Source organism: Abrus precatorius, unplaced genomic scaffold (assembly GCF_003935025.1).
Source record: "Abrus precatorius isolate BTA unplaced genomic scaffold, Abrus_2018 Scaffold8, whole genome shotgun sequence".
In the NCBI taxonomy this organism is placed as follows: Eukaryota; Viridiplantae; Streptophyta; class Magnoliopsida; order Fabales; family Fabaceae; genus Abrus; species Abrus precatorius.
This window is the reverse complement of record NW_020874428.1, coordinates 8824873-8831762: the sequence shown is the minus strand read 5'-3', so window position 1 is coordinate 8831762 and position 6890 is coordinate 8824873. Positions and strand designations below refer to the sequence as shown.

At 30.5% G+C, this 6890-nt stretch overlaps 1 non-coding gene across 1 annotated transcript; it reads left to right on the top strand.

The window, feature by feature from the left end:
- The first annotated feature begins 582 nt into the window (after nucleotides 1–582).
- On the top strand, nucleotides 583–688 carry LOC113848657. The gene has a single exon (XR_003501921.1). It is a non-coding gene; the product is annotated as a small nucleolar RNA R71 (small nucleolar RNA).
- Nucleotides 689–6890: the final 6202 nt, after the last annotated feature.

Sequence of the window (6890 nt, the reverse complement as noted above, 5' to 3'; positions counted from 1 at the left end):
ACGAACCTTTTATCCCCCTTTTCAATTTGTTGCTCCAAGTGAGATTCAAGTTCTGACATATTTTTATCAGCATAATTCACAAATTGCATCATTGTTTATAGGGAGGGCGATAGACATTTGAATTTTAGCTTCCAAAGGCATTCCCCCAAGAATTAGGAGGATTTTGCCACTTTGAATTGTAATTATTGCCCATGAATTTAGCTTTCTATTTGTTTTTAGTGATGTATAGTTGCTACTATAATGGCCTATGGAGTCGCAGTCCTCACACTCAAAAGATGCAAGTGGCTTTGTTGATTGTCTATGTACCTTCATTAGAGATTCCATCTACTCACTCAAAGCTTCCATTTTTTTTGCTAGTGGATTAATTCTCTTTGCTTAATAGATCTAAGCAGTCTCCCTCTTTCTTTTCATGTAATGGTCATTTGTGTGCCACTGAAAATTGGCAGATCCCATCTCATCTACCAATGTATATGCCTCATTCAATCTTTTCTCACGAGAGCTCTTCAAGCTGCTGCATTAACTGTGGCCTAATTGGAGACTAATAGGCCACTACAAAATATTTGTATCTGTCTCTGAACTGAAAAATTATGATGTGGACATCTTTTTAAAAACTCTACAAATCGTTCTTACGCTTCAAATAGGGATTCAAACTTATATTACTAAAACTGGAAATCATTGCCACAAGCTTAGCAGATCTAGATGAGGGAAAAAATTTTCCTAGAATTGTTGAGTCAGATCCTTCCATATTGTGATGAAATTAGTTGGTATTATGGAAAACCATGCATTCACCTTTTTTGTGACAAAGAACAGAAAAAGGCAAAGGCTTATAGCATCATTGGTGACCTTGTTGTACTTTGTAGTGCCTGTGAGCCAGAGAAATTTTGTTAGATGAAGGTTGGAGTTTTCATTAGACATTCCTCCAAATTGTGTAGAGTTTTGAACCATAGTAATCAACGCCAGCTTCAACTCAAAGATGTTGGCCTCTATATTAAGTGCTACAGTGCTTCCCAAAACAATTTCAACAGTGAGTATTAATCTTGGATTAATCTCCTTTCCTTCGTCATTCTTTGCTCTTTCATCTCTTTCCTTTATCTTTGCACAATCCTTTCAATTTCTGAATCAATTAGACAAGCTGTAGAAGACTTAGAATGGGGGAACATGTAATAGAGAAAATTTTATATTAGTAAGACAAATAGAAAAAACTAAATTAAAATTAAGGATTAAAAATGAAAATAAAAGAAAAATTAAAATAAGATAAGATAATAATTGTTCAAATCAATTAAATACAATATTTTCTTAATATTGAAAAAATATTTCATGACAACAGCACCAAAAGCTTGTTTATAGGCAAGTGTACCTGTAAAAAAGTAATAAAAGGTTATCAAATAAGTTCTAAAAATATCATCTTAGAAGAATTATTTCCAAGTGCTAAGAAATCTTAATTCAATTGTTTGAACTTAAAGCATATGAAATTAAATAAAACAAAAATTTAAATATAAAAGTAATTAAGATGAAATAATGCAACCTATAACAATAAACTAATTGATATAAATTCTAAGACATAATGTAATAAAAAACTAAAATAAATAATAAATCAATCCATAGCTATTCAAAAAGTAAATGCAAATTAAAGAAGTGCCAAATAGAGAAGAGATGGAGAGAGTTATTAATCCCAAGACACGCTCTTAAAGCTCTAATAGTCGTCAACAACTAGCCAATCATGATATCTAAGTCTTAGCCCTCAAGGTTCTTTAAACAGGGTTTATAATCTATAGGAGATTATGATTGTTGCCTCCAAGAGATATGCTTTATCTCTAATAAAAATATGATTTTCTGTTGTCAAATTTAAAATTTGAATTCTCTCTTCACAAGTTTCTAAAAAAATCTCTAATTTATCTTCTGAAGCAAGCACGACCCCGCTACCCATTATGCATGCCTATGCATGGTCCATGAAGCACTCTCATGTAACTCTTAAGTAAAGTCGTGTTGCATCTTAAGCAAGGTCGTGCTGGTTGCTCGACAAGGCCTATTTTTCATCCAATTTAGGCTTAAAATACTTCAGAAATATGCTAATATTCTCATTATGCTAATTGTAACAAATATTAAGATAATTAGTGCAAACATTCATAAAATACTCTCAAAGCATATGAACATACCTTAAAATTATACCAAAATACAGACTTATCAGGTATGTTTCAAGGCTTGCACCTTTGGCTAAGAGTACTTTGTACAGTGCTTTAGATATCTCTAATTACTTCAGAGACATATCGTGTTGGTGGAGTTAGTTATAGTTGTAGACAATACACTACCTTGGGTTGACTAGTTAAACTCCCAACAATTTATAATGATAAGAATGTGGATCTAGAGTCTATCATAAGTATGATAAATGATATTTAGGTCAATCCAAGTGCTTGTTTTTGCATCAGAGTCTTGCATTAATTTGAAAATTTATGGTTGTATGCTTATAAATTGATGAATTACTCTACAATATTGAATGAGGTTATTTATAAAATCCAAGATTATAAACCAATTTATAGCTCTACATGTACACTCTTTTCTTTCTTTCAAATGCTAACTATTTTGAGAATATGAAAAATGTTACCTCTCTTTTATCTTTTATGTATTGTGCAAATCTTTGATAGTGTGTTTAAGGAGTATATGTGTACTCAAGGATTATAGCGAGATATTTTACAACAAGAATGCTATGTTTAAAACACAATCACATATTATGGCTACATAAGGAGATCTCCTTCTCTCATGTAGAATCTTATAGATCATATAAGATTTATAAAGATTGTATTGTACTTTTGATGTTAGGTTTTACATATTTGGTATGACACTAATTAAAAATTTGACATACAACTTATGCAATATGGTACGAGACATATTGGATATTAGGAGACAAAAATGTAAATGATATAAAAATCTTTATATCTTATCCTATTTTAAGTTAATTTTAAAATTTATCATGGAAGAATATTTGACAAGTTACTTGTAACTCAATAATATAATTTTATTAGACTTTATATGTGGTAAATTATATAACGATAATTCATCTAAATAATAATAAAATTTAATTTTAATTGAGTTTTACACTAAAATTTGAATGCTACAAAAAAAATAATGAATATTTTTGTTGTAAAAGAATGTCACTATACATAATTTTTTTTTATAACAATAACACCTCAAAGCTAAACTCTTTCAAAATTCATTAATTTTGTTTACAAAATAAATTTTTAAAATCCTTAAGCCATGTAACATAATTTTATTTTAGTTCATTAGTTACCATAAATCAATAAAAATATTAATTATTTGCCTATTTATCAAAAAATATTTTAACTATTTGTATTCCTAAAAGATCCTTAATTCTTTACTTGGATTACCATAAAATTTTTTCATTTTTTAAATTTCTTTTTACCATGTTAACTTTCTTATCATATAAATTTTTAATTTATTTTTCTCTTATAAAATTTCTTTTTCAAATCCATATATGGCCTATGTACGATAAAATTATCTAATTTCTTACTTTCCTTCTAACCATTAAAAATAAATTATTCAACTATTAAATTACTTAGTACATTTTTTCTATAAATTAGCATTTACCCGTTGACAATTAATAAAACAAATTGATAACTATTGATTATTTTGCAATAAATATAAATACATATTTTAACATAAAATTTATTAAAAAATATTAAATTAATTTTTTAAAGATGAAAGTGTTATCACATGTCTTTCAAAGTTTTTATTCATAAAATAAGCTTTTTAAATATTTAAATTGTTGCCGCATTAATTCTCAAAAAGTTTTGTCATCAAATTAATCTTTTAAAAATTTAATTTGCCGTCAAACCGTCAAATTTTTATTTGAGTGATCTAAAATATCGTTATATTGATCTATAAAAATGATTAAAATGATGAAAAAAAAATAATTGGCGATAAATTAAATTTTTAAAGAAAAAAATATAAAATTTTATCAAATTTTACTTTATTAGAACAAAAGGGGCGATGATAAATAAACTAATGAAGTCACAAAACTTTTAAAAAATTATTGTAACAATGATTAAAATGCTTGAAGAATTAATTTGGTAGCCAAAATTTTTGAAAAAACTACTTAATTACATTTTCATCTTTAGAGTATCAAGTTAAATGTTTTTGTGAAAAAGGTTATAACATGACATTTAAACTCTAAGTTATAAATTGAATTAAAATAATTTTATTTGAAGGATTTAATGACACCAAGTATAAGTTTAAAAGACTTACATCAGATCTTAACCATACAAATCAAATAATCTTTTTAACCGTTAGATTATAAATAGAGTTAAAGTAATCTTTTAACTTTTAAATTATTTGATTTGTACGGTTTATACTTACATTTAGTGTTAATAGATTCTATCCCTATATATATATATATAACCCGAAGTGGATCAAAGGAACAAAAATAAATAAACTAAAAGACTGAAAGGAAAGTAGGCAGTAGCAGGACTACTAAATGATATGCAGAAATTAAAAGTGCAGTATGTAAACCAATTAATTAAAACATAAGAAACTAGAACGGTGGTATAACCAACACAGATCTAGTGGAGGGAGAAGAGAAGAAAGCTGGAGCGACGGTAGTCCGAACAGGACCGGCTAAGAGGGAGAAGAGAGAAAAAATAACTTGAAACAACAAATTTTATTAAAAGATCTCAAAGAGGTAAGCTTACAAAGGATGGTATCTCTCAGAGCTTCTCTCTCTTAAATCTCTCTTCACTTGCTAAATGAAAGGGTTATCTGGTATCAGAGCCTGATGGGGAAGTAGGAATATAACTGTTAATTGTTTATGGCTATGTTCTTCTAGATCTAGACTTTAAATTCCTTTATGAAATTTCTGTAACCATGGTTTATAGGCTGGACAGCTGACAGGCCCTTCGGGTGAGACCAGTGATGGTCGTCCCTGTCTGTAACAACGCCACGAACTAATGGTTCTGAAATATTGCTTTTGTATAGACTGTTAATTTTATGAAAATCCTTTACCGGAAGTATAGCAGTTGTTAGTTCTTTTGAATAGGGCTGTAGCAGTAAGACCCGTATGGTTGAAAGGGCAGTAAGACTAATTTGACGATGCTGTATTCAAAAGAAACTAAGAACAGAAGAAGCTGGTGGCTATGGAAAAGAATTTTCAAGATTTTGTGAATAATAATAATAAAAAAAAGAGTCCACAAATAACCAGATCTAGTTGAATAAGTTATAAATAATTAACAGATGTATTGTTACGGAACCAGATGAGGGTTATGAGCCAGATGTTTTTATATCATGTCAAGGCTTCTACGTTCTTTCTCCCGTATTTCCTTGCGTTCTGGCTCTAGTCCTCCTCCTCCTCTCCTACCAAACACAATCTCTTTGATGATCAGGAGAAACATTCTCCTGAAATCACACCCAAACACAACCTCTTCGACGAAGAAGTTCGTTTCGAAGAGATCAACCAAAGCATGGATGACTGGACCATCCCAGTCATTCCTCAGGATACATTATATGTTCCTGAAGATCAACCCAAGAAAAACAGTTCTGATTATATTATCAAAACTGTCGAAAATAATATCCCTTTAGGAAAAGGTATAGGAGAAGAATTTCATCTTCTATCCAAATCCTCTCTCAATGACCATAAAAGAAAATACAAATACCTCCACATAGGATGTGTTCAGGTAGCAATCAAACCTTTGATAGACATAGGCATAGATGTTGCTGTCTTAATTTGTTTAAGAGACATTCGTCATAATAAGTTTGACGATTCTCTTATAGGAACAGTTGAAACCAGTCTAGGCCAAGGTCCGATTTATTTTAACTGTTTTCCCAACAAAACTGTGAGTCTTATGGATGAACACATTCTAGACTCCTTGTTTCTCAATATTTGCTTTCATGGTCTAAACATGAAAGAGGGATCTATTCCCGCAGCTCTCATCTATAGGATTCAGTACAAGGTCATGAACTCTTGTGCTTCTAGAGTCCTTCTTAAACCTCAAAAAGGAGAAACTACTTTGTTTATCACTGATATGACAAAGGCCAATGTTTCTCTACATAGAATTATCAAATGGGATGAGGTTACTCTACCAGAAAAATGGGTTATGGATAAAGCCTCACCCAGTGTTCCTCGTCCTGCTCCTCAAATACAAGATATTTCGCAGGATAATTCTGGAAAGGTTGAAATAACCTTTGATAGGAGAAACTCTTTCTCCTCAAGGATCGATGCTTATAGTAATCGATCTGACTTTGTCTCTGCTAGAAGATCTTTTTCTTCTAGATCTTATATTAGACCTGACATTCCTAGGTCTGTCAATCATAACCTCTCTCTAAATCTTCAAGGTTTAGATACTTCTTCTAGGATTCCTAGAAATGTTTATCAGACTTCTGAAAAAGAAGACGAAAATCAGAGTATCCAATCTCCAACTTACTCTTCTCTTAATGAGTCTTATGATGTTATTTCATAAATTCATTATAGATAAGGATACCCTTAGGAAAGATTTCTACTCTGAGGAATGGAAACCTCAAAGAGAGTGGTTCTTTCAAAAATATAAGGGAAAAAATAGGTCTGCTATCCAAGGAAAATTTTATCAATTTCTCGAAAAGGTCAAACAAAATATTCCATTTTTTTATTGGTATCATGCTTATACCATTCATAATAATATTGATTATCCCTGGCAAGAGGATATTATTAGTACCTCCTCGGCTAATGTTATATCTTGGCAAATCAAAGATGGACAAATAGTCCAAAGTGATTTACCACCCACATCTCAATACCAATTGTCTAATTTGAAAGACAAAGGCGGTAACCCTGTTACTGCTACTCCTTTTAAGTCTAAGAACCCTGATGAGTCTATCACTCCTTATGACATCCAAGGCCTCATGGAACAGGC